General features: G+C 50.2%; 1 protein-coding gene across 2 annotated transcripts in view; it reads left to right on the top strand.

Moving 5' to 3' along the window:
• Positions 1-3,726: 3,726 nt before the first annotated feature.
• Positions 3,727-13,612, top strand: part of COQ8A (coenzyme Q8A) — a 50,386-nt gene continuing 40,500 nt past the window's right edge. For both annotated transcript variants that reach the window (XM_064276785.1, XM_003411023.4), the window contains exon 1: positions 3,727-3,836. The gene's annotated coding sequence lies outside the window, so the exon portion shown is untranslated. The remainder of the gene's footprint in view (positions 3,837-13,612) is intronic.

The raw sequence follows: 13,612 nt of genomic DNA, 5'->3' as shown, positions 1-13,612 counted from the left end.
ACTAATTTGAGCTAGATTGTTGTGAGTTAAAACGTTAATTTTAATCCCCAGGGCAGCCACTGAGAAAGATGGAGGGAATGATAAACTGTGTCAAATCTGGCTGATAGTTTAAGATGTGATCTGAGAATTGACTACTTGATTTGGCAATACTGAGGCTTGTGGTGTCCTTGAAGAGCAGTCGACTCATAGCGACCCTATAGGACAGAGTAGAACTGCCCCAGAGTTTCCAAGGAGCGCCTGGCGGATTCGAACCGCCAACCCTTTGGTTAGCAGCCATAGCACTTAACCACTAAGCCACCAGGGTTTCCTTTAGGGGAATTATGGGGGCAAAATTTGACTAGATTGGTTCAGGTAGAACCAGAGAAAGGGAAGTGGAAACAATGTAGGTCGTTCTTCCAGGAGTTTTGCGAAAAGGGGAGCAGAGAAATAGGAATGCGGTTGAAGAGCAAGAGATATTATGACAGGTCTGTATACCAAAGGGAATGGTTTGGCAGAGTGAGAGAAACTGGCAAGTGCCTCTTCCGTCTCTGTTACTAAGAAAGATGTATTATTGGAGCACCATGCTTCTCACCCCACTGTCCTAGGCACAGGTGCCTTTGCTTATTCGTATACATACGAACGTAGACATGTGCATTTTTTATTTTATGCCACTATGAAATATGCACAAAAATTTAATTTTTACAAGTTTAAGATAACATTTAAAAACGTCTTGTTAATTATGATGACATCACGTGATGGCTAGCTAATACTTCAAGGCAAAACAGCCTCTTAGGGTGAGGTATACGGTGAATGAAATCCATGTCTCAAATGTCTTCTTGCTAAGTTTGAATTTTCTGGCTGTCTTCTTGTCAATTCCAGTTAGAATGATCCCTGCTCTTACCTTATAGTGAAGCTGACAAAGAGCTAATACCAAGAAGAGTAGTAATGACTGTTATTTGTTGTTTTCCTGTTGTTCACCTCAATCATTAGTGCTATCGTACTCTCTTCTATCTGGTCTTTCAAGTGTCTTTTTTAACTTTTTATTATGGAGACTTGCAAACATATATAAAAAGACAAAAGAATATAATAAACCTTGATATACCCATCACTGCCCTTCCATAATTACCAGCATGGCCCATTTGCTTCCCCCTAGCCCTGTTAATATTTTGAGGGAAATCCTATACATCATTTTAATTCATGTGGAAATAATTCAGTGAGTTATCTCTAAAAACATAGGGACTCAAAAACAAAAATTCATAACTATGATGCCATTATCACACCTAAACAATAATTTTTAGGAATCTTTAATTCACAGCAATGGGGAAGTCTGTTTCCGGTCGGAAAAGAGAGAAATGTTGTTTTTAGTATAACAAAGCTGAGGTCATTATTTCACAAGGAATAAGGTCAAAATCATATTAATCTGACAGAGGCCTTCTTGACATAGACTAACTGGGGCGCATTTCACTAGCAAACTAGACAGATGGTCCTTGAAGTAAGCTACTGTTTGTGATGGTGGGTTGTTTGTCTTCAGGTGGTGCAGGACTGAAGGTGGCCCTGGCATGGTGGAGCAGGGCTGATCTGACATGGGGAAGCAGCCACCTCGCTTCCCCGCATCTGTGGAACCAGAGCACCACGTCCTCTACCCTCTTCCATCAGCAGGAAGCAGGATCTGATGAAAACCACTCTCACCCAAACGAAGCTGGACAGGAGTAGAGTTTGTAAGACACAGGAAGGGATGAATAGTGGATTCCGTTACGCCAAGGGCAGGGGTCAGTGGACCAGGCTGGGGTGGCTTGGAGGAATGAAAGGCAGTACAAAGGGACAGTTAATGTAGGAGGGAGCACTTGACCCTCTTTGAAGACTAACCCCAACTGCGTGGTAGGATGGAGTTAGCTGGCCTAATCAAGGCAAGCACCTGTTGTTAGTCCTGGACTGTTTGCAATTACTTGAAACTTCAGTCAAAATAACTCCTTTATTCACCCTCAAAATTTCCTTTACAGTGTAGGGAAGACGGAGAAAGAAGAATTTGGACTGTGGTGGGGGGTAAAGGGGGAACAGCCAGCCCTGAGAATATCTGTGCAGAGGCGCACCCACCAGTACACAGGTACTCTGCAGAGAAGCCACAAAGTGCAGTCTCCATTCTCCATGGAAGACAGTCCCCCGCTCTTCACCTCCCAGAAGGAAGGGAGCCTGCCACAGAGCTCACAACTGTGTTCACCCACATCATGCACACACTTAGAAGTCTGTTCTTCAGGGAACAAAAAACTACTTGCTGTGGAGTTGACTCTGACTCCTGGCAGCCCCGTGTGTGTCAGAGAACTGTGCTCTGCAGAAGTTTCAAATGGCTGAACCAGTAGATCGCCAGGCCTTTCTTCTGAGGCGCCTCTGCATGGACTAGAACTTCTAACCTTTCAGTGTTAACCATTTGCAGTACCCAGGGACTCAGGTCAGACCACTGGGCAGCCAAACTCCAAGTGGTCAGTGAGGTACTCTTGAGGTTAAGTTCATGGTTAGAATTTATTACAATAAACACCACACACACCAAATTTTAGGCATCAACATAGAATGGTTAACTTTTTTTTAAGTACCAATATTAAAATAAACAAGCCATTGTTTCGTTAAAAAAAAAAATTAACACCAAGAAATAAAGTCTCAGAATAAAGGCCAATCGTTTACCTTTCGTTTTCTGAAAATTGACTAAATTTGTCTTATTTTTCTCTTTTCCACAAGAACCACTAATAACCTAGGTCAGGACTTCAGATCAGTGTTGGGGAAACACTTGAGTGGAAATCGTCAGACCTTGGCTCTAATCCCTCATTAAACAGAGGAGTGATTTGACGCAATCTGTTTGCTCCGCGGTTAACTGGGTTCATACAAGAGAAAAATGCCCCTTCCAAAGCCACTCCTGACTGAATGGCCGACTTCTTCCACGTGTTGGCCTGTCCCCCGGTTTGTCAGACGAGACTCGTGGGCAAGAACGAACGACTCTCCGCCCTGCGCCCCGAGCCAGCAGCTGCACACCCCGCCAGCACCCCCGCCTCGGAGGGCCCCCGCCCGGCAGGCAGGGGCGGGAGGTTCCTGACGCCCAGGGCCCTGCAGCCTTCCTGTTTTGAGGATGGCGCCCACAGCAGAAGCTAACACGCACTGGCCGGAGGAAAAAGCTGAACACAAGGGGCAGGGGCGCCCGCCGCCTTTCCCACTTCTCCAGGCGCTTTCTGCGCAAACTGGGCAAGGGGCCGTGGCTCCCTAAGGCGGAGCAAGGGGCAGCCTCCCCCGTCCTCGAGGAGGTACCCCTTCCGCGGCCGGCCGCAGGCCCGCCGGCTCTTCCAGGGCCTCCCCTCCCAGACCTGCTTGGAGTCTCGGCTTCTACAGCCCGGAGAGCAGGAGGGAGGGACGGACGAACAGCCCACCCCGCGGCCACTTACAGCACCTGGCCACGGAGAAAGCCCGTTCTCCGGGCGCACGCGCACCGCGCCCCAGCACCACCGCAGGCACGCAGCCCGGGCGGTCCCAACAAGGGGAAAGGGCAGCTGGGAGGTGCCAGAGGGGAGAATGGGCGGGGACCTGCTCGCTAGAGATACCGCCCATTGGTTCCTCTCGCTCCGCCCCCGGTCCTGATTGGCCGCAGGCCTGGTGCACGGGCCGAGCACGCTTCCCGGAGCTGCGCGGCGTTCGGCCGGCGACAGCTGCGCAGCCAATGGGAGAGGCCGGCGGGGCGGGGGCTGGCCCGGCGCTGGGTCTCCCCGGGCGCGGGCGAGTTGGTAAACAGATCCGGAGCGCGTGCTGGGCCTCAGCGCTGCGGTGAGCGCGCGGGCGCTGCGCGAAGGTGACCGCGGATCCCAGGCTCCAGCAGCCAGGTAAGGCTGCTGCCCTTCGGCCTGTCGCGTGCCCGGGGCGCCGTCTGCCTGCGGCCAGAGCCGGGCTTAGCACACGCCTGGGCCCTTCTTGCATTCTCCCTAAGTGACATTGCGGTTTCACCTTGGCAAGTTTGAATTGCCTGGAGCTCTGGGGTGGGCGCGCTTCAGGATGCGGGGTGGGGGCTCTGTAGCTGTCGCCTACCTCCGCACCCACCTTCTCCCATCCGGACCAGCCTCGAGGAGGGGATGAGGCCCATGTGCCGAGCCATGGGTCCCCGTTACGCTCAAGGAAGCCCTGGTGACCGGCTGCTCCAAAGTCCGTGCCTCGTGGTCTCCAGTAGAGCGTTCCTGCTTCGTTTTCTCACGATAGGGTTCTCGTCACTCCCGGGCCCCCGTGCAATTTTCACCCGTGACTGAGGGGCTCTAACTGCGTCAGGGTGCAGGTTTGTGTCTGAACTTTGGTTCCCTTGGCCAGAGCCAGCTGTTGGGTTTCACAGGTGGAGGTTTGGGGTCCTTTCTTTTGTTTGCTTTTTTCTTTGGTCCTTCCTGCTACTTCTCCAGACGTTAGAGGTCTTGTGAGTGCTTTGGGCTTAATCCCCTAAACTCGAGCCTGGGCCCCACTGGATGCATAGTGGCCACACAGCTCCCCTCTGCCAAACCCAGGCCGGTTTTCCCATGTGCTTGGGTTCCCCGGAGGGAACGGTGCAGGGGCAGGTCTGGGTGCTGAGACCCTCCATTTGGGTGAGAGATATAAACCTTCTGAAGGGTGAGGCTTGTGCAGCTTCCCAGCTTGGGTCGGGCCTGCAGCCCACTGGAAAACTTGTCCACGCACACTTGGGCCTTGGGTCTACGTGACAGAGGCCTGAGAACTGGGCATGCCAGGCCTACCTCCTTGCCAAAGGGTTTGAGCATGAATTAATGTCAGCCTGCCAGTTGTATGCCATGGATGGGTGGGTCATTCTCGCAAGAGGGCTGTTGGGAGACTGTCTCTGTTGGAGGAAGACTCTCCTGAAAAAAGACAAAAGGGGAGCTGGTGGCTCATAGGAGCAGCATCTTCAAGACTCAAGCAATGGCTTTGGGCGGTTTTGTTGAGCCTTGTGAATAACGTAGACAATGCAAAGTTGCTCTAAGTGTTGGCCTGGCCTCAGGTGACTCGAAGAAAAAGTGAACCTGGTGGTTTCTGCACCTCTACACCTCCCTCAGAACTGGAATGTCATGTGAGACAGGGCTTCTCAACCATGGGAGTACTGACGTTTTGGACCGAATAATTCTCTGTTGTGGAGGGCTGGCCTGTGTGTTGGAAGATGTGTGTAGTAGCATCCCTGGCATCTACCCACTAGATGCCTGTAGCACCTCCCCTCCAGGTGTGACAATCAAAAATGTCTCCAAACATTGCCAACTGTTCCTTATAGGGGTTGACAGCTACTGATCTAAGACTCCAAAAAGCGTCTCTCTGTGTTGCCAGGGCCTTTTGGGGACCTGTAGTTGGGTAGTGTTGTGTCCCCTGCCCCAGACCACTGGTAGACATCATGTAGATTGACCCCACCTGCCAGTGGAGAGCTAGGAGGCTGGGTTCCATGGGCATTTACCTAGCAGTGATTGGCTGCATGGGGAGTGTAAAAGAAGTAGGAGACTGGTGGCATTTGCCTTTGGGGACCTTGGAAAACTTTGGGGAGTGTTCATATGAAACAACTATTGGAACAGCTTTTGAATAGCAAGCAGACAAGTTTAAGCTATCTAAATGCTGGCAGAAAGGTTTTATCCAGAGGTGGGTTTTCCATGGTAACGCTTTACTCACCCTCACTTTTTGCTCAGACAGCTCTGTGTCTTGTGATTTGGGATGGAGTCAGACCTGTGTATGCAGGAAGTGAGTGTCTGGCTGCGTTTCACATGTACGTGTGTATATGTACATGTACCACCTGCCTCTTCCTTTAGAGAGGCTTCCTGGGAAGGTCATGGTGCACTATGACATGTTGGGGCCTTGATGGTGCAGTGCTTAAGAGCTTGGCTGTTAACCAAGAGGCTGACAGTTCGAATCCACCAGCTGCTCCTTGGAAACCCTATGGGGCGGTTCTACTCTGTTCTATAGGGTCGCTCTGAGTTGAGATTGGCTTGACGTCAATGGGTTTGGTTTGGTTTTCTTTTATAGTTGATCGAAGCAGTGGTGTCATAAAGATAGTGTGCCGTTTCTTTTTGTTTAGAGAAAGATGCTTTACTTCTAAGTCCAGATTTTGCCTGGAATTTATGCCTCAACTGTCTGAGTCCCAAACTGATGCAGATACAGAAAAATGAAAAACAGTGATTATTGTGTAAGGCCTGCGCAAGGAAAAATCCTAAGCCCCTACCCTAAATTTCCTTTTCTGGTTGTCAACTCATGCTCTGGGGATGTATCAGGGTTTTCCTGTATCATTCCTTGGTCAGTTGCAGGGTCTTTGGGATGCCCTTTGTTGCTTGTAGAAAAGATTCAGGACAGGGGGGTCACTTCTCAAAGAGAAGTTTAAAAAAGTCTATTATTGGGAAGCTCCAAACTTGGCAGGATAATTTTCCATTAAGAGCCGTGGGCATTGAGTCATTATCTTTGTCAGTTGAAACTGGAGCTGTGTGCAAAATTAGACAGGAATATTTGGTTAGAGAGTTGTCTTGATTTGACAGTGGTATCTGGATATATAGTTCTGGCATTCCTGTTAAGAGCCAGAAACTCGGGAGAGCCAGTGGGAAGGAGAGGTGGTGGGAGCATGGGGGCTGCCTAGGTCACCCTGCTCTTTCTGGAATTGCACCAGTGGGAGGGCTGGAGTCTGATGACCCTGTGGTGGGGCCAGGACACTGAGTGAGATACCTGGAGAGGGGCTTGTCCAGGTACCTTGGGAAACCCCAGTGGGTGTCCATTGGTCTGTCCGCAAGCATGTTGTTTGTTGTGGAGTCACAGGCCTTTTGCTATGCTTGACCTTTCACTTTGAGATCAGGGGACCACAGGATATTTAAAGTTGGAAATGATCCTGGAAATCTCTTTATTCCTCATACTTGGGTGTGATTTATTTTCAGTGTGTGTATGCACAGAAAAATTCATGGGAGAGTTCAGGAGTGTTTTTCACTCCAACTGGCATCTGAGGATGTTGCAGAATCTGTTGTTGGGCAGTAACCGAGTTCATGTCTTGAGAGAGCTTGACTTGCATTTTTTTTTTTTAATTTAGTTTTATGTGGTAAAACTACATACAAAAACATTTGCCATCTCAACAATTCTTCCATGTAGAGTTCAGTGACATTGATTACATTCATCATGTTGGGCAGCCATCACCACTATCCTGTACCAAATTATTTACCACCATTAACAGAAACCCAGTGCTGCCTAAGCAGTGAGTCCCCTTTTTGACTTGCTTTTTGTCCCCTCCCCCCAGCTCAATTTTGTTGAATATGCAGGAGAGGTAGCCTGGGCTGGGGGAGAGAGATTCAGCTTGGTCTAAATCTGGAAAGTGCCTGGTGTGCCCCAAGGGTCAGGGCCCTCCAGGTCTGCCCCTGAAAAGCCTGCTTGGGAATCATAGGTGCTTCTGTGGTTATTTACTCCACGTTAAACAAATATGGATTGTCTGCCTTGAGACAGGCATTGTGGGGAATAGAAAAGGTGAACAAGACCAGGTCCCTGACCTCAGAGAACTTAAAGTATGGGGTACACAGGTCCCACCTACATGCCCTCAGTGTGGTTTGCATGAGGGACCCTAGGTCAGACCACTTCTAGCTTTTGGGAACTGAAAGACTTCTGAGAGAAGGTATTTTAGCTGGGCCTCTGAGGATGAGCAGGATTTCCTCAGGAGGAGGTGGGGTGGGGAGCAGTGCTTCTCAAACTGTGTGAAAGACCAGGTTTTATTCCCCGCTCCCGCATTTATTGCTCTTGAAAAACACAATGCAAGAGTCATGGCAATGCAAAATTGCTATAAAAGTTTGTACACACATATCTCATTGTGGGCGATGTTATCTGTGGGCCACACTTTCAGTAGCCTTGGTCCAGACAGTGGCTCCCTGAGCAAAGGCATTGGGGTGAGTGTAGTCTAGTTCACCATAGGGTATGGAGTGTGAGGGGCATGATGGGAGGCTAGCTTAGGGAGCACATTGGAATGAGTCTCCCGTCTTTCCTGTAGAAGCAGCCCCCGTGAGCTGCAATTTTGAGTTTAGGTCCCTCCAACAGGGTTGCTGCCACTTGTTCTTCTTTGGCATTCTATCTCAGCAGTGGGGTTGGGGCCAGGATGGCTTGGCACGCTGCCCCAGACAATTCCGTTCTGCCCGAAAGGTTCCCTGAGCACCTGCTATTCAGGAGGGTCTACCTGCAGGCTGCGTGCCAGGAAAGTAAGGGAGGTGGTCTCCCTGCTCTGCAGGTGCACATAGTGCTGGGGAAGATGAGTGGGTACGAGGCAACTCCGCAGACCTAAAGGGGGCATAAACTGACTGTTGTGGGGACTCAGAGCTGGGAGCCATGCTGGTTCTGCTGGAAAAGGGGCTGGGAAATGGCTCTCTGGACTGGAGGCTTAGGAGCTGGGTCCTGAAGGCTGAGCGTGGTATCAGGCAGGGAGAAGAGCTTCATAGGCTGAGGTCCGAACAGGGGCAAAGGCCTGGGGATGTGGACCTTTAGGGTCTAAGGGGGCTTGTGGGCCTTGTAGCATGGCAGAGAAGTCTGGTGTGGCCAGATTGCAGGGTGCAGGGCCAGAGCGGGTTGAAGTCAGGTCAGGTGGTTGTGGGAGGAACCTGATAAGGTAGCTTGTGAGAAGTGAGGGTGGCCTGAGTCACAGGGGGTGGTGTGTGTGGGGAGGTGCAGGAGGTGCAATGCAAGGCCTGGAGCAGTAGAATTTATGCAGGTAGGATTTCTAGACCAAGTGCTGGTTGGACATGGCTGAGAGTTTAAGTTTTGGGGAAAGTTGAATGGCTGGATCATGGTGTCGCTCAAAACAGAGGGTGCAGGGGGAGGAGGAGCTGTTTGGAGAGGATGGTGATGTTAGTTTTAGACACAAGGGAGCTGAGGTACCTGTGGAACTTGTTTTTCCATCTTTTTGTATTGGTGCGTAATTTGTGCACAAATTTACCCTTTCCACTGTGTAGTTCTGCACGTTTGACAGGTGCGTGCAGCCAAGTAACCACTACCCCAGCCCCTCCCTCTCTCCCACTTCTGCACCATCCCACTGGGTTTTCCCAGATGTCTGACTCCTGAGTGACTGCTTGATTTCCCCCCTGGACCTTTGTGAAGTGGGGGCTAGCCCCAGCCCTCCCCTGCCGTTGTTTTCATAGGCTGTCTAGAAGGGGCAGTGCCTACATTCTTTTTCTCATTATTCTTTCTAAAAAAAAAAAAAAAATTCTAGATTCTGTTAAATTCCAGTTTTCAGAACAGCTGTGTACTGTTTGACCTTCTGCGCTCAGCTCAGCGGGTAAACGGTCCTGTCCCAATCTCCGGAAACTGGAGATCCTCTAGGTCAGTCGCCTCATTTTACCAGAGGAAATGAGGAAACACAGGCCCACACAGGGGAACCAGTGTGCCTGAGGTCACTGGTGGTTAGTGGCCAAGCTGGGCCTGGATCTGGGCCTCTTCTAGCACCCCTTGGTGCATTCCTTGTGATGTCTGGAACTCCAGGACCTGGTGGCAGTGCTCCTGCCATCCCGTGGGGTGATGAGGGGTCCTGGGAACTGTTTATACAAGAAGAAAATGTAAGTTCAGAGCCAGAGCCTGGGGTGGTTAGCCCAGTGTTTGTTCTCTGCCCAGCCCATTTTCTGCTTGGCACTAATCCTGGCTCAAAGAGGGTGAAGATAAGGATCTATTGCCTTGTAACCTGCAGGTGGTTACTCTTTGACAGGTGCTTGAGCAAACATCTCAAATCTTTCTGAAACTGGGGGAAAAAAAAGTTTGGCAGTCTTCATCCTGACCATGTTTATAGCTGGTGCCTGGTAGAGCAAAGGGCTGGGCCTGGTGTTACGGGTCAGGTTGCTGGGTTTCCTGGTCAAGCTTGTGTGTGTGCAGTTTGTGTTTAGTGGGCCGGGCAGATGTGTCTTCTGAGAACAACTGCCTGCTGTATTTTTTTCTCCCCTTCTCTCCTGTCAGTTCTCTCATAAGCAAGGAGTGGAGTGAAACTGAGGAATCATCCCAGGTGATGGCACCCACACGTTTCCCTGGTGCTCTGCAGCCCCCGTTGTGACTTTGGTTCTGGGATCTAATGAGGGAGCACCCTGGTGTCTGGGCCCTGCCACACTGAATCATGTGGGTATTAGACTCTTGGCATGTACGAGACAGAGTGCCCAACCCATGGGGAATGTAGACCTGGGTAAGCTAGGTCTCTTCCCTCCTGGAGCTTCCATGCAGTTAGGGACGGGTGCACAAGGGTTACCACATAGTGCATTGTTTGGTGACCGTGGACCATCAAGAGATGAGGGAATTCAAAGGAAAAGAAGTGACTTGGGGATGGGGTGACCACTGTGGTGAATTTAACATTTCATCAGGATAGTAGGATTTTGACAGGGGAAGTTGTATTCCAGAAGGAGGAGGAGGAGGAGGAGGAGGAGGAGGAGGAGGAGGAGGAGGAGGAGGAGGAGGATTTCACCAGGGGAAATGGTATTCCAGGAGGAGGAGGAGGAGGAGAATTTCACCAGGGGAAATGGTATTCCAGGAGGAGGAGGAGGAGGAGGAGGATTTTGCCAGGGAAATGGTATTCCAGGAGGAGGAGGAGGAGGATTTCGCCAGGGGAAATGGTATTCCAGGAGGAGGAGGAGTATTTCGCCAGGGGAAATGGTATTCCAGGAGGAGGAGGAGGAGGAGGAGGAGGAGAATTTCGCCAGGGGAAATGGTATTCCAGGAGGAGGAGGAGGAGGAGGAGGAGGAGGAGGAGGATTTCGCCAGGGGAAATGGTATTCCAGGAGGAGGAGGAGGAGGATTTCGCCAGGGGAAATGGTATTCCAGGAGGAGGAGGAGGAGGAGGATTTCGCCAGGGGAAATGGTATTCCAGGAGGAGGAGGAGGAGGAGGAGGAGGAGGAGTATTTCGCCAGGGGAAATGGTATTCCAGGAGGAGGAGAAGGAGGAGGATCTCGGCAGGGGAAATGGTATTCCAGGAGAAGGAGGAGGAGGAGGAGGAGGAGTATTTCGCCAGGGGAAATGGTATTCCAGGAGGAGGAGGAGTATTTCGCCAGGGGAAATGGTATTCCAGGAGGAGGAGGAGGAGGAGGATCTCGGCAGGGGAAATGGTATCCTAGGAGGAGGAGGATGAGAAGGAGGAAGCAGCATGTGGAAGTAGGAAAACCAGGGGTGGATGGTTAGAGAGTTGGGGTGGGGTAGGGGGCCCATTCTGGCTGAAGCATTGGGGCATGGAGGGAAGTCTCGAGATTTAAAGGTGGGAAGGTGTCTTGGGGCCCATAGTAAAAGGCCTTGAAGGCTGTTCCAGCACCTATGGACCTAGTCCTGCAGACAAAGGAGGGTGGAAGTCAGCTGGGAGCCAGCCGTCCATCCCCCAGGATACATCCTCCTGTCACCTCTGCTGATCCTCTTCTTATTTCTCTTTGTGAATTGTCAGTCTAGGGTTGTCCGTTCATCTGAGTTGACTCACTAGTTTTAAAAACTACTAGGGTTTTACATACACATGTAATACCAAAGGGTTGCAGGGGACCCCAGTGGCAGAACACGTTAATTGACCTATGTATCAGTGACATGTGCAGGTGTCAAAACTGCCCTGTGTATGGTATTTGGAAGTGACACTAATAAAGTTTGGTACTGGGGTCAGTACAGCAAGACTGAGGGTGACATACCCAGCACTCCTTTCTGTTCTTGTATACCCAGAGGTGCTCTTCAGTGTGGGGCCCCTGCCCCTGTCTGCCATTTATGACTGGGACAGAACTGCTTTCAGGACCAAGTTTTGTCCCTAATGGGTGGGGTTGCTGGTGCTGAGAGGTATGGCACCCCCTGGCCGTGGAGCTCTCAGGAGTGCGGAGCTTGGCCAGATGGCCCTGAGAGCCCAGCCAGCTCCATATTTTTATGAGTCATAGTTTTCTCCAACTGGGTAGACAGGGCGTGAACCTTGCTTGTCTCCCAGTGAGTGGCTGTGGATTTTTTGAAAATGTTATTCACTTGGGGCAGGTTTCTTGTCTATTTGTCTCTTAGCTTCCTAGGCTGTAAGAGGAAGGAGCTTGACCCTGGAGTCAGATAAGCATGGGTAGGCCCAGCACTTGATAGCTTTGGGACTTGGAGAAGAATATTTCTTACCCTTGCTGAGCTTCAGTTTTAAATGGGAATAATAATACTTAACAGGGTTGACCTAAGGGTTAGAGATAATATAAAATAACAGGCACATAAAAGAGAAATAATAAATGGTAGCTGTTCTTGTTATTATTACTCTTTCACTGAAATATTAAATCTGAAGTGAAAGTGTTTTGAAAAATCAAAACCCTTTGAAACATTAAGAATATAAAAAGTAATGAGATGTATTTTGAGGGCAGGACCTCTGCTTGGACACCGTGGTAACCCCAGTGCGTGCACAGTGCCTGGCTTATAATAAGTACTCAATAATGGTTCGAATGTTAAACCAAGCCTGGGAGAGAGGCTTGTAGGAGAAGGGGGCGTATTCACGCTGAGAGCTGACAGAACTCTTTGTCGCCAGGAATAAGAATGTGTTTTTAGCTGCCCTGTGCCATATTCCAGCATCTACACAGTGCCTGGCACTTAGTTGGCCCACATGGAGTGACCAAATGAAGTCACTTTAGAGGACTTATCTGGAAATGATTCCAGAAGACAGCCCCTCTCCTCAACCCAATGGTTTGCCTTTGTATAAAACAGCCTCTGTATTTGATTCCTGTTGGTGCCATAACAAATTACCGCAAACTTAGTGGCATTAAACCACACAGCCTTACTATCGTACAGCTCTGGAGGTCAGAAGTCCAGAACGTGTCTCACTGAGCTAAAATCGCTGTCCCAGGTGGCTCGCCTGCCCCTTCTTCTCTGCACTGGCTGTGAGCCTTGGGGCCTGGGACTGCTTGCCTTCTGGTGCTCTTGCCTTTCCTGGCCTCAAGAGGCTGCCTGCATTCCCTGGTTTGTGATCCTGTCATTCCAACCTCTGCCTCTGTCTCACATCTCCCTCTGACTCTGAGCCTCTAGCCTTCCTCTTATAAAGGACCCTGGGGATCACATTGGGCCCACCTGGATAATCCTCCAGCTCCAGCTCTTTAATCACACCTGTGAAGTCCCTTTTACAGTATAAGGTAACGTATTCACAGGTTGCAGGGATTAGGATATGAGCATATTTAGGGGGCCATTACTCAGTTTACCACAGCCACCCACAGTATTTTGGTCAAATTTAAAGGCCCCAAACCAACCAAACCCATTGCCGTCAAGTCGATTCCGACTCATAGCGACCCTACAGGACAGCATAGAACTGCCCCATAGGGCTTCCAAGGAGTGCCTGGCGGATTCAAACTGCTGACATTTTGGTTAGCAGTCGTCGCTCTTAACCACCGCGCCAGCAGGGTTTCCCACTGGAAGATGAATAAGGAGCCTGGGCTGGGGGCCCCAGGGTGTTGTTGAGGGGAGGGTTTTCAAGTAAAGCAGTCATTTAACGGGCTTTCTTTAAACTGGAAACCCTGATGGCGCAGTGGTTACAAGCTACCAGGCGTTCCTTGGAAACTCTATGGGGCAGTTCTACTCTGTCCTATAGGGTTGCTATGAGTCAGAATTGACTCGATGGCAGTGGGTGTATATATATGTGTGTGTGTGTATATATATATGTATATGTGGGACGGTGGTTTTGTGAGTGCACCTAACACC

Source organism: Loxodonta africana, chromosome 25 (genome assembly GCF_030014295.1).
Source record: "Loxodonta africana isolate mLoxAfr1 chromosome 25, mLoxAfr1.hap2, whole genome shotgun sequence".
In the NCBI taxonomy this organism is placed as follows: domain Eukaryota; kingdom Metazoa; phylum Chordata; class Mammalia; order Proboscidea; family Elephantidae; genus Loxodonta; species Loxodonta africana.
Note: the sequence above shows the minus strand (reverse complement) of the source record. Positions and strands in the feature narration are given on the sequence as shown.